Source organism: Athene noctua, chromosome 6, assembly GCF_965140245.1.
Source record: "Athene noctua chromosome 6, bAthNoc1.hap1.1, whole genome shotgun sequence".
Lineage (NCBI taxonomy): Eukaryota > Metazoa > Chordata > Aves > Strigiformes > Strigidae > Athene > Athene noctua.
In genome coordinates, this window is record NC_134042.1 from 10,122,302 (window position 1) to 10,137,453 (window position 15,152).

The window sequence follows — 15,152 nt, forward strand, 5'->3', positions numbered from 1 at the left end:
CACGTTTATTTGCCTTTCACGTCAACGGGCACCGCAGGACCGTTCAAATTCATGATCTGTGAAACTTTCTGTCTCGCCACGGTTTTTTCTTTTGGGAGGGGAATTAAAAGAGGAAGGTATTGGGGAAAAAAAAATAAAAGAGGAGGAAAAAAAAATAAAAAAGGCAGGGAAAGCTGATGCGCTGCCGTTCCCCGCTGCTCGCACGAAAGCAAATGGCAGCGTCACCCGGCAGTGGAGTAGTAAGTTAATAAATAAATAAGCAAACCCCATTGCATGAACGGCAAGGCGGAAAGCAGCGGCGGAGCGAGGAGGAGGAGGAGGAGAGCGGAGGGCAAAGCCTCCCCGACCGCACGGCGAGCGGGTGCGCTATTTCTGCGAATAACATGGCAGGGCCGGCGATGCGCCGGGGAGGGGAGGGGAGGGGAGGGGAGGAGGGAGGGCGGCTGTTCGCGGGCGGCCCGGCCGCGCACCCCGCCGTGGCGCATCAGCGCAGCCCCTTGCATGGGGATGAGGATGCCGCGCTTCCTCCCGCCGCAGCGGCTGCTTCCTGCGCGCCCCCCTCCCCTCTGCTCCCCCCGCCCCCCTTTTCCCGCGGCCCTGTTGCATCAACTTCCTGTGCGCAGCCCCTCGCGGCGGGGCCCCGCGCGGCTCCTCCCGCCCGCCCCAGCTTCCTGCGCGCGGCCCCGCGCCCGCGCGGGAGCGCGCCCGCCCCCGCCGAGCCCCGCGCGCCGGCCGGCCGGGCGGGGGGAGGGGACGAGGCGGAGGGGGGGGGGGGGGGCGCCGGCCGAGAGACCCCCCCCCCCTCATCTCCCCGCCCCATCTTCTCATTCCTCCCTTCCTCACCCGCCCCCCCCCGCTCCCCCGTCCGGTGGCGGCGGCGGGGCGGCCGCCCGCCCGCCCGGTGCCCCCCGCCGCCGCGGCCGGCGGCGCCGCTCCGGCAGAGTTTGGTGCCCTACTTCACTCTACTTTAGTTTCACTCACTTTACATCCGGGCTTTTTCCCTAGGCAATGGGGGCCGCAGCACAGCCCGTTCCTTAGGCAAAGGGAAATAAATTCGCCGCACCGACACGTCAAGTAGTCCCCCTCAGGAGGAGCCGCCGAGCCCGCCCTCCCGCCCTCCCCGGCTCCCCCCGGCCCCGGCCCGGGCCCGGCCGCCGGCTCCCCGCCGCCGTCGCGGGTGGGGGGGGAGCCGAAGAGGGGGGCGGGGGGGGGGAGCGCGAGCGGGGGGTCCGCCGGGCCGCGCTCCCCCCATTCCCCCCCCCCCTCCCGCTCCTCCTCCGCCGCCCGCCCCGTTCCCCCGCGGGTCTCCGGCGGCGGGCCGGGCCGGGCCGGGGCGGGCGGGGGCGCGCGCGCGGCGGCGTGTCGGGAGCGCGCCGCGGGCAGGCGGGCGGGCGGGCGGGCGGGCAGGCAGGCCGGCGGCGGAGGGATCCCGGCGAGCGGTGCTGCGGCCGGGCCGGGTGAATGGGATTGAAGAAGAGTTCAGCTTCTCGGCTTGTTTTTGTGTCACAGTTTCTCTCCTCCTGCGCCTCTCCGGCTTCGTGCCTCCCTCCCCGCCCGCCCCCTCCTCCCCGCCGCAGGAGGAGCCCCCCGCGGAGAGGGGGAAGGAAAAGGACCCCACAGAGGCGAGAGCGAGCGAAGAGGAGGAGGAGAAGGGAGCAACCTACCATCTTCCACTCCCCGCTTAGCTTAAAGAAAGTGAGAGGAGGAGAGAGAGAGAGGCGCCCAGAAGAGGGGGACAGGGAGGCCCAGAGGAGCGGCGGCGCCGGCACCCTCCCCCTATGAAGAAGAGTCCTCCCCCTCACAGAGAGGTCCTGCCAGGGGGACCCCGGCCGGCCCGCAGCAGCACCGCCGCCGCCAGCAGGGTGTAGTATCCCACCTTTCGGATTCGCCTCCTCCTCCTCCTCCTCCCTGCCCCCCCCGCCCCCCGGGCGCCGGCCCCCCCCTTACCCCCCCCCCCCTTACCCCCCCCTTCCTCCTCTTCCTCCTCCTCCTCTTCCTCCTCCCCCCCCCCCCCCCGCCGCCGCGGGGCTGGGGGCGCCGAGGATGGCGGCGGCTCGCCCCGCACTCTCCGGCCAACTTGGCGATGAGGAGCAGCAACTTCGCTGCGGCCCCCCGGCCCCTCCCTCGGGGGGGGGGTGGCGGTGAAGGAGGGTGGGGGGGGAAAGAGCGGAGCGTCCCGGGGCGCCGCCGCGGCCCCCCCCCGCCCCCCCTCCGGCCTCCCCGGCGGGCGCCGGCAGAAGTTTGCGAGCGGGAGCGGGAGAGGTGGAGGAGGGTGACACTTGGGGTAAAAGGAGGAGGTGACACATTGGGGTTGGGGGGAGGAGCAGGGGAAGGAGATGACACATTGCACTGGGGATGGGGTGGGGGAGGGAGGTTTATCCCCTCCCCTCCGGTTTCCTTCAGGATGATTATTTCCAGGCCCTTTTCTCTCTGTCGGGTCCTTCGCCGCGATGCTGTCGGGGAAGTTTTATTATTATCTGGGAAATGATGCTGCTTTCGGTGATGGATAATTCGTAGTAAAGCCGCTGCTGCATTTTTTTTTTTTTTTGTGTGTGTGTGTTTTTTTTTTTTTTCTCCCTTCCCTCCTTCCTTTCATTCGTCTTTGTGGCCCGAGCAGCGCCGGGAAAATTCCGTTTCTTCTGCAACTTGTTATTCTGGAGCCAGGCCTGCCCCCCTCGCCCTGGGGCTGCCCTTCCCGCACAGGTACGGAGCTCGCGGCCGGGGCGCCGCCGGGGTTCCCCACTCCTGCTCCGGCACGGCTGCCGGCATTGGGGACGGCTACTTCTTTATTTTTGTTTTTTCCCTCCCTCCTGCGCCTGTGTAGGTGGAGTGGGGCTCTATGTGGGACTCTGCCATTTGGTCTAGTCCTGTTGTGCATGTTCCTTTCTTCACTTGCCTTCCTGCGGGATTTTTTTTCTTTTTTCTTTTTTTTTTGGTGGTGTGTGTTTTGTTTTTTTTCTTTTCTTTATTATTCCGACCTTCGCTGTTGGTAGAGCTTTTCCCCCGGCTACCTCTGCAGTTTGGTGGGTGCTGGCAGGATTGTACGCCGAGGTTTTTAGGTGGATTCGTATTGGATTAATGCATGGAGCTCTTCATTCAACTTCTCCTCAAGTGTCAAAAAATAAGGCTATGAACAGATGTGTTTCAATATGGAGAGATTTCCAAGTTCCTAATTCTTGGGGGTGGAGGAAAGAGTGCCATTGGAGAGTGGCTTTTGTTTTCGATTGGTGAACAAATGTCATCACATTTCAGTCACGTGCTGTAATATTCTTTGTTCAGCTATCAAAGTATGATATCTGCTACACCTGTTCCCACTTTTTAATTGTAAGTAACGGTGATTGCCTGCAAATCTTTTAATTGTGGATAGGAGCACTTCCCCTCTTTCTCCCCCTCCTACCCCCTGGATGTTTGTTTGGGCCCAAGCGCTGAGCTTGACAATGAACTTTTGTTCACTGTAGAGACTGCATGTAAAAAGGTCCCACTGGGGGTAATAACTTGCGTGTCACGAGAAAGTTGTGTGCTGTGATGTACGGTTGGGTCTGAGCGTGGAAAAATCAGGTGGGGACGTGCGCTCAGCGATGGCAGGGCTCTAGTAAGGGGTGGGTAGGCTCCTCTGGGCCACTGAAGTTTTCTTAACTAGGTATGCTGTTACTTGTTACCAGGTGAAAGGACAGATACTCCTGTACAGCCGTATAGAGAGATAGATAGTTGCATCTTTTTGGCTTAGCTGTAGATTTTTAGGTATCGGAAATAAAAAGGATTTTGGCTGTCTGTTTACCTTTTTTTTTTTTTTTTTTTTTTTTCCTTCCCATTGTGCTCACTTCCAACAATGCAGGCACCTGCTTAGTTTCAGTTTTGTAAGTCAGCTTCCTCTGGCTTTCCTGTGCTTTCCCGGAGCTATCTGGTGAGGCTGGATGTGCTACAGAGCGGGGGAATGTTTAACTTTTGTGAAAAGAGACTTATTTTGGGGCTTAATTCGTGAAGAAAATAACATGCTGCTTCAAAGCCTTGAGGAAAAAACCCCCCATCCAACCCTAAAAATCTAAAATTTGTGACTTCTACCTGGTTAACATGTAACGCTAAAACTTTTATATTAAGCTTGTTAGTGATTGTGTTTAATATAACTTTATATTTAAATAGTGACATTAAATTACTAGTAAGAACAGGTTCTTGAAAGAAAGAAACAAAAATTGTGCATAACTACCCATGTTAGTTGGAGAAGTTAATTACCACACTTTAGCAGAAAGATCACAAGCTTTGGGAATTTTATTCATACCTGCGCGCTGTTTCTTTGGGGGTAGTTTTTATTATCATTTTGTAGAAAGGAATTCTGTAGCTGAGTAAATGAAACTCTGTACTAAAAAAAAAAAAAGTGCTTCTCACATGTTTTTAAACCTTTCAACCTTACTGTGGTAGAGAAATTAGATTATTTTATGATAGTTACATCAGCTAGAAGTTTGAGCTGACACAGAGGGAGTATGATGCGACCTCTTTATCCCTCGATTTCGTGTTGTGTAGTAGTATGTATAGAGTCTCACTTCAAGGTCTTAAGAGACCCATTGTCCAGCAGAAGGTAGGTGCTTGCTCACCGAGTACTTACCACCAGCTGGAGGTCAACTATGTCATTACTCCCAGTTTTTAGCCATACTGACCTGAGTGACAAGGAACTTAGAGTGGATCTCATTATGGGTTTCAGTGATTTTTTCAGTTAACTGGTAAAGCTAACGTGGTGTGTAATTCAGAATGCTGCGTTAAGCAATATTTTGTTGTTAATAATTATTTTACCATTAGTCATCATAAGATTTCTACCTGAAAACTTGTAATCTTTGCTCTTCTCTATGTGCATCCTGAACTGGATTTGTTGTGAGGCAGAAGAAGGCATTTGAAAGTGGCTTTCTTCCTTTAGGGGATGAAAATGTAAAACTTTCCTTCAAAGAACTTAAATAAAGCAAAAGTAGGAAACTGAAACTTATGCTGCTCAGAGAAGAATGCTGTTGTGTTTTCTAGCCTCAACAGTAAGATCACTGCTTTCAGTTTAGGTTTTATAAAGATTTCTCTTCACCCTAGGCCATTCAGCTTCAGCTGTGTTTCAAGTATTGGGCCTAAATAGCTCTTATTTCAACACTTCTCTTTTTTAGAGATCAGGTTTTGTGTGTGTCTGTTAAACTTCACGGGAGAAAAATTCTAATTTAAAAAAATTAAAAAATCATTGGACTAGATTCTGTAAAAAGGAGACAATTTGCATGCGTGTTTGTTTTTTTTAGGAAAACAAAATGTATTCTAATGGCTCCTTAGAAAGTTGTGAAATTCTGTGTGCAGTTGGAAAGCTTTAATAGTGAGCCCAGCTATCACTTGGGTGGCTCATGCAGTTTGTTTATAATGGTCATAATTGCATATGAATGCATCGTAGCTGTTTCGTTCCTTTCTACTTATTCTCGGAGCCATGAAGAACTTCATTCCGTCAAATGAATTGATACCATTGGAATTCATTTACAATGGAGATTTCTCTTTCATTTCAACACCAGTTTGTAAGAGCCTCGATGGGCTATCTTGTTTCCAATGTTATGGGCATGTTGCGCGGGTACCAGAAACTCAAGATGAACATCATGTGAGAAACACATGTTGGTGACTTAACCTTTTTACTATTGTTTCGGGTTTTGTTGTTTGTTGGTTTTGCTTGTTTAAAATCTTCCAGAAAGAACTTACTAGTGTGAGAGGGCTTTGCTTTTCGGAGGGCCATCGCAGAGTGATATGAGCTGTAAAGCAGACCAGCCTTCAGGAGAGGCTCCTTGCGTAGAAGGGGCAGCGCTAAAAACCTATTATTATGCTTCTAATAGTATTTCTTCACCGTCCCCTTCACCCTTTATGCTCACAACTGTGCAGTCACATGCGTAGCTGTGTACTAGAAGTGTAAGACTCCACAAAAGGCCTGGCTCCTGTACATTTGTGAATTGCCCTTGTTCAATTACTCTGTGCCAGAAAGCAGCTCGCATCCTGTTTCTGATGTATTTTAACTGCACAAAGGTTATTTAGGAACAAACCATATACTGGAAAGGTGGGGCAGTGTGCAGAGGGGTTTTGAGATGTCTGAGAATTCAAGGGGCAAGATATTTACTTCTGTACCCTGTAAATAGAGGGTGAACTGAAGGATAGTTTTTATAGGTATCTTACATTAATATTTCATGTTCAGTATAGCACAAAGCCAGTGTCTGGCTTGTGCTGGTGGTAGGGATATGCATTATGCAGGCAAAAAAGAAGTTTATTTACATTTGGCAGGGGGAACTTTGTATTTTCTTTTTTTCTTATTGCAAATACAGTCTGTTTTTGTGTTGGTTTTTTTGTGTTGTTTTTTTTTTTTTAAAAAAAGCCCCTGTGTTTTTTTTAAATAATTTATGACTCCTGCACCTTACCAAGTTCCTCACTGGATTAAAATCGGTAAAGTATGATTTTAAGTTTGTTGGACTCTCTTTGTTATGTCAAAACCTCACAGAAGCAAAGTGGCAAGTGTAGATACTGAATGGCTATAAAACGTACAAAAATCACAAGAGTTCTTAAAAATGTACTTAGTACTGAGGAATGATGCACTTGCGTGACAATTAAACTTTACAATTCGAATAACCTGTCCTTAAAATAATTTTTAAAGATGTAGAAAGTTCCGAAAGGTCCCTTCCTTCAGTCCGAGAGGATTGCCATACCTACTGCCCTAACAAAGCCCCAACTTTTACCACGGAATCTTTTGTTTTAATACTTCGATCATCCCAGGCTTTTGAGGAGAGAATGCACTACTTGATGCAGGCTTTTCTGCAGCATTTATTTTCTGTTGCACTGTTAATGTATCTCCTGTTGGAATTATCAAGTACCCTGTGCCTTAAAAGCTGTTTGCCTAAATAAATTATTTGACCTATTATTTGTTCCCTCTTACCTGAGATTTCTTGTTTACTGTCATTGCAAACGCTCACTCTTTGGTTAGAGATTTGTATGTTCAAAGCATCCTTTAAAAAACCTACAGCAAAAAACATGCCCTCCCCCACCCGCTCCGCCCCCCCCCCCCCCCCCCCCCCCCCCATACTACTACCCCCCCTCAGCCCATGCCTAATGTTTGTTGTTACTGGTGGGAAAGCATTTTTAGCTAGCACATGAGGAGTAAGGCTCTGCTTAGTATGAGCTCTGTTGTAGGCCGTGTTCACACAGCTTCTATGCTTTTTTTTAATGTCGGATTTCTTAAAATGCGTGTTTTCCAGATTCGGCCCTTCCACCTGACAGTACTGCACCCGTAGGACAAAAGGGAACGTTACCAAGTTCACTTGCTACAGAAACTGTGTGGCATGCCTCTTAAGTGAGGGGCTCTGCCATTGCGTGCGGAATTAGAAACATATTTCGAAAATGTAGCCGGTGTGTTTCTTGAATGGGAGTACAGATACGTGAATGGCTGAAAGAGGCAAGGGCGGACTTGAGCCTGTGACTCTAAGATGGCCTGTGCTTAGACTCGGTCTCCAGGCCTGCGAGAGGAGAACTCTAGCAGAGCAGCCGAGCTTACGGCCGGTTCAGTTGCGTTGTTTCTGCCTGTGAAATACAAGCTGTCAGTATGAAAGGGAGAAGGAACATTGATTCCTTCCCTTGTTCCCCTCCAACCCTGCAGATCCAAGCATCGTTAACTATGTGGGTCCCGAAGGCAGTGTAGTTGCAAACAGTTAATTGAAGAGCTCAAGTGGTATCCTATTGAAGCTTTAAATTGTTTTAACAAAACTTCTGAGTAATTGGCAATAATTATTTTCTGATAAACTGGCTGATAGTAACTATGGCAACAGCTGTCTTTGGCCTATGGACAGTATTGCGGTATTGACAAAACCTTTAGATGCTCCTGAGGCCTCTTGCCTCTGTAGGGAAGTGCATCAGGATGACTTTCAGGTGACTGAAGCATCACCGTTTGTCTTTCTGTTGCAATGGGATGCTGGCTTTCTCTTGGGTCAGAGTCTTCGTCCTTTTTCTTTTGCATGTTTTTGCAGGTGCTGCCTGCTAGCCTGGAAACGCTGCTGCAAGGGCTGTCTTGTTCTACAAGGACTAGTGAAACATATAAGTACCTAGATGGAATTATATATGCATGTTATTTCTTTTTTTTTTTTTAAATAATAATAATCCAGAGCTTGTAGAAAAGGGAGGGAAGAGAAAGGAGGACTTATTCATTTTGATCCCTGGTTGTTTCCTGCCTCGATTAAAACCTTCTTAGAACAGACTGGTAGGGGGAGCTGCCCTTCCCTTTAGTGAACTGAAGTACAGCGTATTCTTCTCCGAGGCCTACGCTGAGATACAGCTATTTAATTTTCAGCTAAGCTCTGCTTCTTTTTGAAAGAGAGGCAAGCTTCTGCTTCAGTACGTTGTAGCAGTGGAGGAAGAGAGTAATTTGTTTCTAGATTACTAAATTCTGGGCAGGGGGAATATGCCCCTCACCAAACACACTTTTCCTATTGATATTCAGAAGTGCACTCTTGTTAATAAATGTAGGGGGGGGGGGGTGTAAGAAAAAAAATCTTACTGCGGTTTAGTATAAAGATGTTAAAAAGCTGTGGCCTGTTCTGCATGTTTGAAAGTAGCTGGACTGCTGATTATTCTTTGGGAATTAGTGGTTAGCTGTTTATTTTTACTGAGATCTTTGTCCTCTTAACTTTGCTGTGGGAGAGCTGGGTATTGATCCAGCTTACCTGATGATTAGTGGCAGCAAGGCTCCCTGTACAGTATGTGTATGTTGTGTGCTGGCCCGTGGAAGTGTGCAATATGGCCTACATCTGGTCTCATCTTCAGTAAGAATGTGGCTCGTGGAAACTACAGGCCCCAGTATGCAGTGCTGTGTTTTTATCTGAATAGCCTGCCTGGATCATGATATACTAATGCATCCTGGGGCCTGTAGTTTTCATGAGCAGAAGTTGGAGATTCAGGGCGACAAGTGAAGGATGCTGTAGTGTTCTACAGGCTGAGTCGTCGATACCCGATGCGGTTCTTAGTTGGTCAGCTTAAACCTGTGCTGCTGTTACTGGAGAGCAGCATGTATTTTTATTTAAAAGTCGAAGACAGTTTATAGTTGGGTAGTGTGTTCAGGGAAGAGCAGTTAATGAAAGAAGTTTTCCAACTACCTAAGTGTTTTTGTGCAAAGAATATATTAATAATTGCCCTAATACCTTGCTTCATTTGTGATTGCAAGTATCCTGGTTGATATTCTGGAAATTTTTAATCTTTCAAGGCGATGTTATGGGTGGAAACGTTTAGCAGAAGCTTAACTCCGTTAACTGTCAGTATGGCCACCATGTTTTCTGTTAAAGCTGTGGCCCAACTCTCACTGTGGGTTTCTTTCAAAACAAAAGGGGATTTGAACAGCTTTTTACCTGTCGAGATCTCACTTCTCTGCTCTGTGTCTTGAAGCCAAGCGATGACATGGCTGGAAGCTGGTCTGTGATCCGTTAGTGACATCGTCACTGCTTTCAAAGGAGACGCAGCGTCCCAAACTCGGGTGTTGGTAGTTGCAGCTAGAAGCAGAGTACATCGGGTGTTTTTTGTCCGGTGTGTTTGAGCCCTGACCACGACATTTGAACTCGCATCGAACTTGCTTCAAAGTAGGTGAAGGGTTTCTGAAGTAGGGGTTGAGGAATAGTAACTTTTCAAATTTTTTTTTTAATATCCATAAGAACTGTGTCTTTTCATGCAAGACGTTAACGAATAACATTCAGTGGGATTTGCTAAAGTTAATGTGGACGTTAATTTGATTTCAACTGTTACGCCAGTAGCAAGTTTAGTATTTGCTGTAGTCTTGTGTGCTATGTTTTGGGTACTGCAGCTGTCTTAAGTGCTTGCTCACTTAAAAATTAACTTTAACTGATCCCGGTCAATTTCTTGTTTCTTCAGTTTGTGTGAGATAATAATAAAAAAGGTTTATATTTAAGTACTAAACAATATGGAATAAGCTTTTTTGGTGTTTTTTTTAAAATTAGAGCTTCAGAACTGCAAACAGTCACATGTATTTTACATTAAGCTCTGCAGAGGTCAGAGGGAATATCTGAAGGCCTTGAACCTATATAAGTAGTAGCAGGATCAAGACCTCTGAACTTTTAATGTTAGAAAGTTGCTTCTTTGTGTTTATTGTAATTAGTTTATATCTAGGTCTGTGTGGCAAAATTCTTCTTTTAGTAAAGTGTCTGGAAATTTTCTCAAATTTAGAGTTAAGATTTGCTTCGTAGTTGTGAAAAAGCCAAAAAACAACACAAAAAGTTGTTCTTCACCTGTACAAATTATAAATATCACAGATATTTAGGTGGTAATAGCTTCTTGAGTCAGAGAATGTTATTTTGTCAGCACTGATGCATTGTACACACTGTACATTGCTGACAGTTTCTGTGTAAAACTGATACAAAAACATAAATCAGTACAGAGAAAACATTGCATATGCTGGAACCGTAATAGAGTTTGTAAACAGTAATACAGTTTTCTTTAACTGTTTCCAGCTCCTTCATAGCCTGTGTGGCGCAAATTGCTGACAGGACACATGGTTAGCTGAAGTAGTTACTATTAGTATATTGACATGATGAGAAAGGCTGTCATTGTTGCTGTGCGAGGATGAATTTCCCTTTCATTGGCTGATTTGGCCTACACAACAGGCAGGAGAAGAAACCAAGATAAATCTATATGTAGTGGAATGATGATGTATCTTGTCTTTCAAGGACGTTTTACCCTCTGTAGAGAGTCTGCAACAGTGCCCTTTAACGCTGCTGTATCAGGGTATTCTAGATAAGGAATGTGGGTAATAGGGATGTATAAAAAGGTTTGATGCATAGTTGTAAAGAAAAACTCCCCTATAAGTACTTCTTATCTCATAAGAGCAAATGTGTCCTGATCTGGGAGGAAATCCTGGCACTGCTCAAGTTGATGGGAAGCTTCCCAGTTGAATTGAGAGTACCAGAATTTCATTCTTTTCACCCAGAAATGGTAGTTTTTAGTGGATTTTGCAGGGCTGAAGCACTTGAGAAAGTTTGGAGAATCTAACATCTGTTTAAGATGCTGCTGTGGGCCGGGGGGGGGGGGGGGGGGGGGGGGGGCGGCGGGGAGGATCTTGCACCAGATTTGTCATCTCCTAGTGTCTTTGCTGTTCCTTTAAAAAGTGGATAGTATTGAGCTCCTGTAACGCTTTGTAAGAACTTGGAATCTATTTTTTTCATGCTTTTTGCTTAATTTGCTAACACGACAAAATTTTACATGAAAGCTAGAAATTAGTCCTTGACAAAGAATACTTTTTTGTCTCTGTCTCTTCCTTCTTGCCAGTGTGACAAAACTGTCCTAATTGAGATGCTCAGTCTGAAATCCGAATAACCTGACTTGCGATGGATTAAAAATCAAGACAGACAAAACTCCAACAAAAAAACCAGCCCCCCCCAAACTAACAACCCTTTTTCATAACTTTATGAAAGAACTACAGTGGCCTATATTACTAATAACAAAGCTTTTTTCTAATTTACATCTAGCCGGAGCTCCAGGTACCTTACTATTTCACTCCTGCTTAGCTTGCAGTAATTGCCACCGATAAGCATCTTTATCATGTAAATCTATTGTTGTCTGTAGTATGAATTTGCTGTATTAAGAATGCTCTTGTCAGTGACCCCAAACGGAAAGGATGTGGCTACCTGAGCTTCCCTTATTACCCTTTCAGAGAGTACATTCTGGTCAGGAATAAATTGGGAAGCACTAGCAAGGTTTGTGCTGTTTCTGAACACCACATATCTGTCCTTGAGTCAACTGCAATTCTCCTCCCAAGCAGAATCCCACCATACTGTACCCCTTATTTTGCATTCTTGGAAAACCTGCTGAAATCAGTAGATTTGTCACCATGAAACTTGTTTCGGAATCAGACACTTAGTTTCCATTTCCCACCTTCATTTTGGCATGTTTCACCAGCTCTACTTTTTCTTTGAATTTCATGCTCTAAAGTAAACATGGAAATCTACCCCCTTCACATAATTCTCATCCCTGTATGGCAAGTTTTTCTTGGCTTAAAACTCGCAGTGCTTCTCCCACCTTACTTCTTGCAGGAATTCTATTTGGGTGCCTGGTTGTTGATGCAGAACTCTATTAGATTGTGCAGTGTTTAATTTAATCAAACGGTTTTTCCTGTGATGATGAGCTGCAGTTTTTGTAGTCAGTCAAAACCTGATGTTGTTGGCCTGTTAAATGCATGCTCGGGGTTAGTTCCTAGCTGTAGTAACAGTATCTTCTCAGCTGCAGAGTTGATTACTTCAGCATAGATCTGTGAGTGTGGGAATACTCACTACCTGAAGTTGTCTTGCACTGACATTGTCACCACTGCAAAATTGTGTGAGCTGAAATACTGATTTTACAGTTTGCTCCTTTGTGATGTAAGATAAACATCTACGATTCCTCAAAACTTGGGACCTTTTTTCTGGTTTCTGTTTTCTAACTTAATCTGCACTTCTCTATGATTGTTTTTATCCAAAAATGCTGATTTTTTTTTTTCCATATGCCAAATATAACGTGAATTTAATGGATGATTTCATCATCATGTATATAAGCTGTTTTACTCTAAGGTTTTTTGAAAACTTAAACTAAGGAAGATGACAAGTATCTTGTTAAATTCCTGTTTGCTTGTGTGTAGGTAGTACTATACAGGAGACATGCCTGTATTTTTCTCTTGAGTATATTAAACTCCTGTATCTTTTTAAGAAACTCTTATGTAATAGGGGTAAGGTGGTAAATATTATCTGCATATTTTTTCCATAATTTTTCCCGTTTTCCTACATATGCAGGATACATTTTAAGTCTTCAGCTATGAAACCTCCATTGTGTTATGGTTAGTTTTTGTTTTCTCTACACTGCTTTCCATGCTGTGGTCTTTGATGGTCCACTGGGCTTCTTGGGGATCAGAAGTTGTATTCGAATTGGATTTAAAATCACGCAATAAACTTTCAAGTATGTTTCTGGTCCTCATATGGCTTCCCCCCACCTGCCTCCCTCTACTCTGTAATAACCAGAGTCTAAATTGAGAGGAGCTGGCATTTTTCTCAAAGGCATTTTAAAAGGAGGGGAAAAAAAAAAAAAAGCCATCCTTGAAACAGCAGGGAGAGGAATATGTAAGGATGATGTAATGAGTGCATGAGAATTTCTCTGTGTGTTTGTGGAGAGAGATGTGTTTAAACATCTTCTGTAGCACAGTAATAGGGCCATTAAAAATAGGGGCATTACTTTTTAGATAACAAAATTTGTTTAAAGAGTAACTTTGCCAAGAAGTTACCGTAATGATGGACACTACACTGGTATCACAGTACTACCGTGATTGTAAACATATTGTTGCGAGTGTTGGTCTTGATGCTACTGCGGCATATGCGGTAGTAGTATAGTGCCCTGTGCTTGTTCTATTTTCTGCTGTTCTGGTAAGCCTTCTCGCCACATGGTGCCTACCTCCATCTCCTAGGACAGTGTTGGAGTGGGGCTGCAGTGTGCGTGGAATCAGTAGGTCCCAGGAGGGCAGGTGAAGGCTTTGGTGATGTTGGTGTGAGGGGATGTGAAAGAGTACTGTTACTCAGTAGCACATTACTGCCTTCTCTGGGTGAAGTGCCCTGGGGATAAGTCCTGGCTCATTGGGAATAAAAGTAATTTGAAGGAGAGGGAAAATTGACTGCCACCAGCAGCCTCCTTCAAACTGCCAATCCTTTTGTTTAGAAAGTGTAATCATACCATGCTCCACCATACCCTTTCACTCTCTGTCAGCATTGTGAAAGTTGAAAGTGGTATTGCTTTTCAGTTGGTTATAGCAGCCACTAAAAATGGATAGGACTGCAGTTTAGTCTTCCTAGTTTAAGTAAACAATGTTAAAAATCCATGGCAATCAGTGCGAGTAAAAACGTTTTGGACACTTTTTCTTGTAGCTGAAGTCTCCTTGTACAGCAGTCTTGCAGTCGGCTTTTGCATTAAGTGTTGATTGTATGTGGTTCTATGTTAGATTGGCACAATGATTCAGTGTTATGTTTATGTGATATAGTGTGTAAATCTCTTTACTTATATTGAATAATCATGGTTTTCAGAAGAAAGAACTTCTATTAAGTGTATGGTTACTTGAATTCTTCCTTTCAGATTAGTGACTACCATCAGTACTCCCACACTGAGTGTGACTACCCCAGCTACAAATACCATTCTCCAGATGCTACAGTTCCCATTTGTGTGCTTTTGAGGAGAAGGAAGAAAAAAATAAAAAAGGCTTTTAAGGGGTAAGGAGGGAAAATATAATAAAAGGGGAAGGGAAGACAGAATTTGAGGTTGATAACTGCCTATATATTTACAGGGAGCAGCGAGAGTGCCAACTGACTGGAATGTAGGGGAAGGAAGATCAGAGCACATCAGTGTAATAATTTTGGAGTGCTTCCTGTTGACTTGTTAATACTGCATGGAATTTGGCCCAGGCAATCTGCTGTTGTGAATCAGCATAGTTTATTCACTTGAGTATAGGTGTGCCTGTTGTTATTTGAGAATCCGCTCCACTTGAAAGATAACAGGTCAGTCTGGTAAGTAGCATTATTCCCATGTTTTGGATTAGAAACTGAGGCAGAGAGAAATTGTTTTATTCTGCATTGTGATAAATTTATTGAAGATCTTAACTAGGAATGGAGGACCTCGCTTATGTGCTTAATCCAGTAAACTGCCTCCTTCCTGCAGGTCCTGAATTTTACATTGTAAACAAAAACGAGCCTAAAAATGATTTACTGATTAAGTATGGGTGGTGTACAAATAAGTAGTGCTTGCCCCAAAGGAGGTGAGATTCTTGTAAGACTGGTTGTACAAAATAAATAGGGTACTTTGTTTTTGAAGTTTGGATATACTTTTTTTTTTATTAGGTTATCTTGGGCTGAATGAAAAGGAGAGGTTTGAATGGGGATGGGAGACCTTCTGATGCATAGGGGAGGTAATGATTAATCATGTGAATTTGAAATCCAGTAGAATCTGAGTTGTGTAGATAAGCACTGATGCCAAGAAACAGTCCTGAGTTAAGTTCTGCAGAACCTGAAGAGGTACAGAAAGATGGTGGTGGTGGTGGTTGTTGCTACTGAATTTTTTTTGGTCCACTTTTCTAGCTCTGTTGCATCATACTATAATTAATATAAGAA

The 15,152-nt window shown here is 45.4% G+C and overlaps 1 protein-coding gene across 5 annotated transcripts in view; it reads left to right on the forward strand.

Moving 5' to 3' along the window:
- Positions 1–1,445: 1,445 nt before the first annotated feature.
- PHF21A (PHD finger protein 21A) overlaps positions 1,446–15,152 on the forward strand; it is a 137,419-nt gene continuing 123,712 nt past the window's right edge. For all 5 annotated transcript variants that reach the window (XM_074909520.1, XM_074909521.1, XM_074909517.1 and 2 more), the window contains exon 1: positions 1,446–1,862. The gene's annotated coding sequence lies outside the window, so the exon portion shown is untranslated. The remainder of the gene's footprint in view (positions 1,863–15,152) is intronic.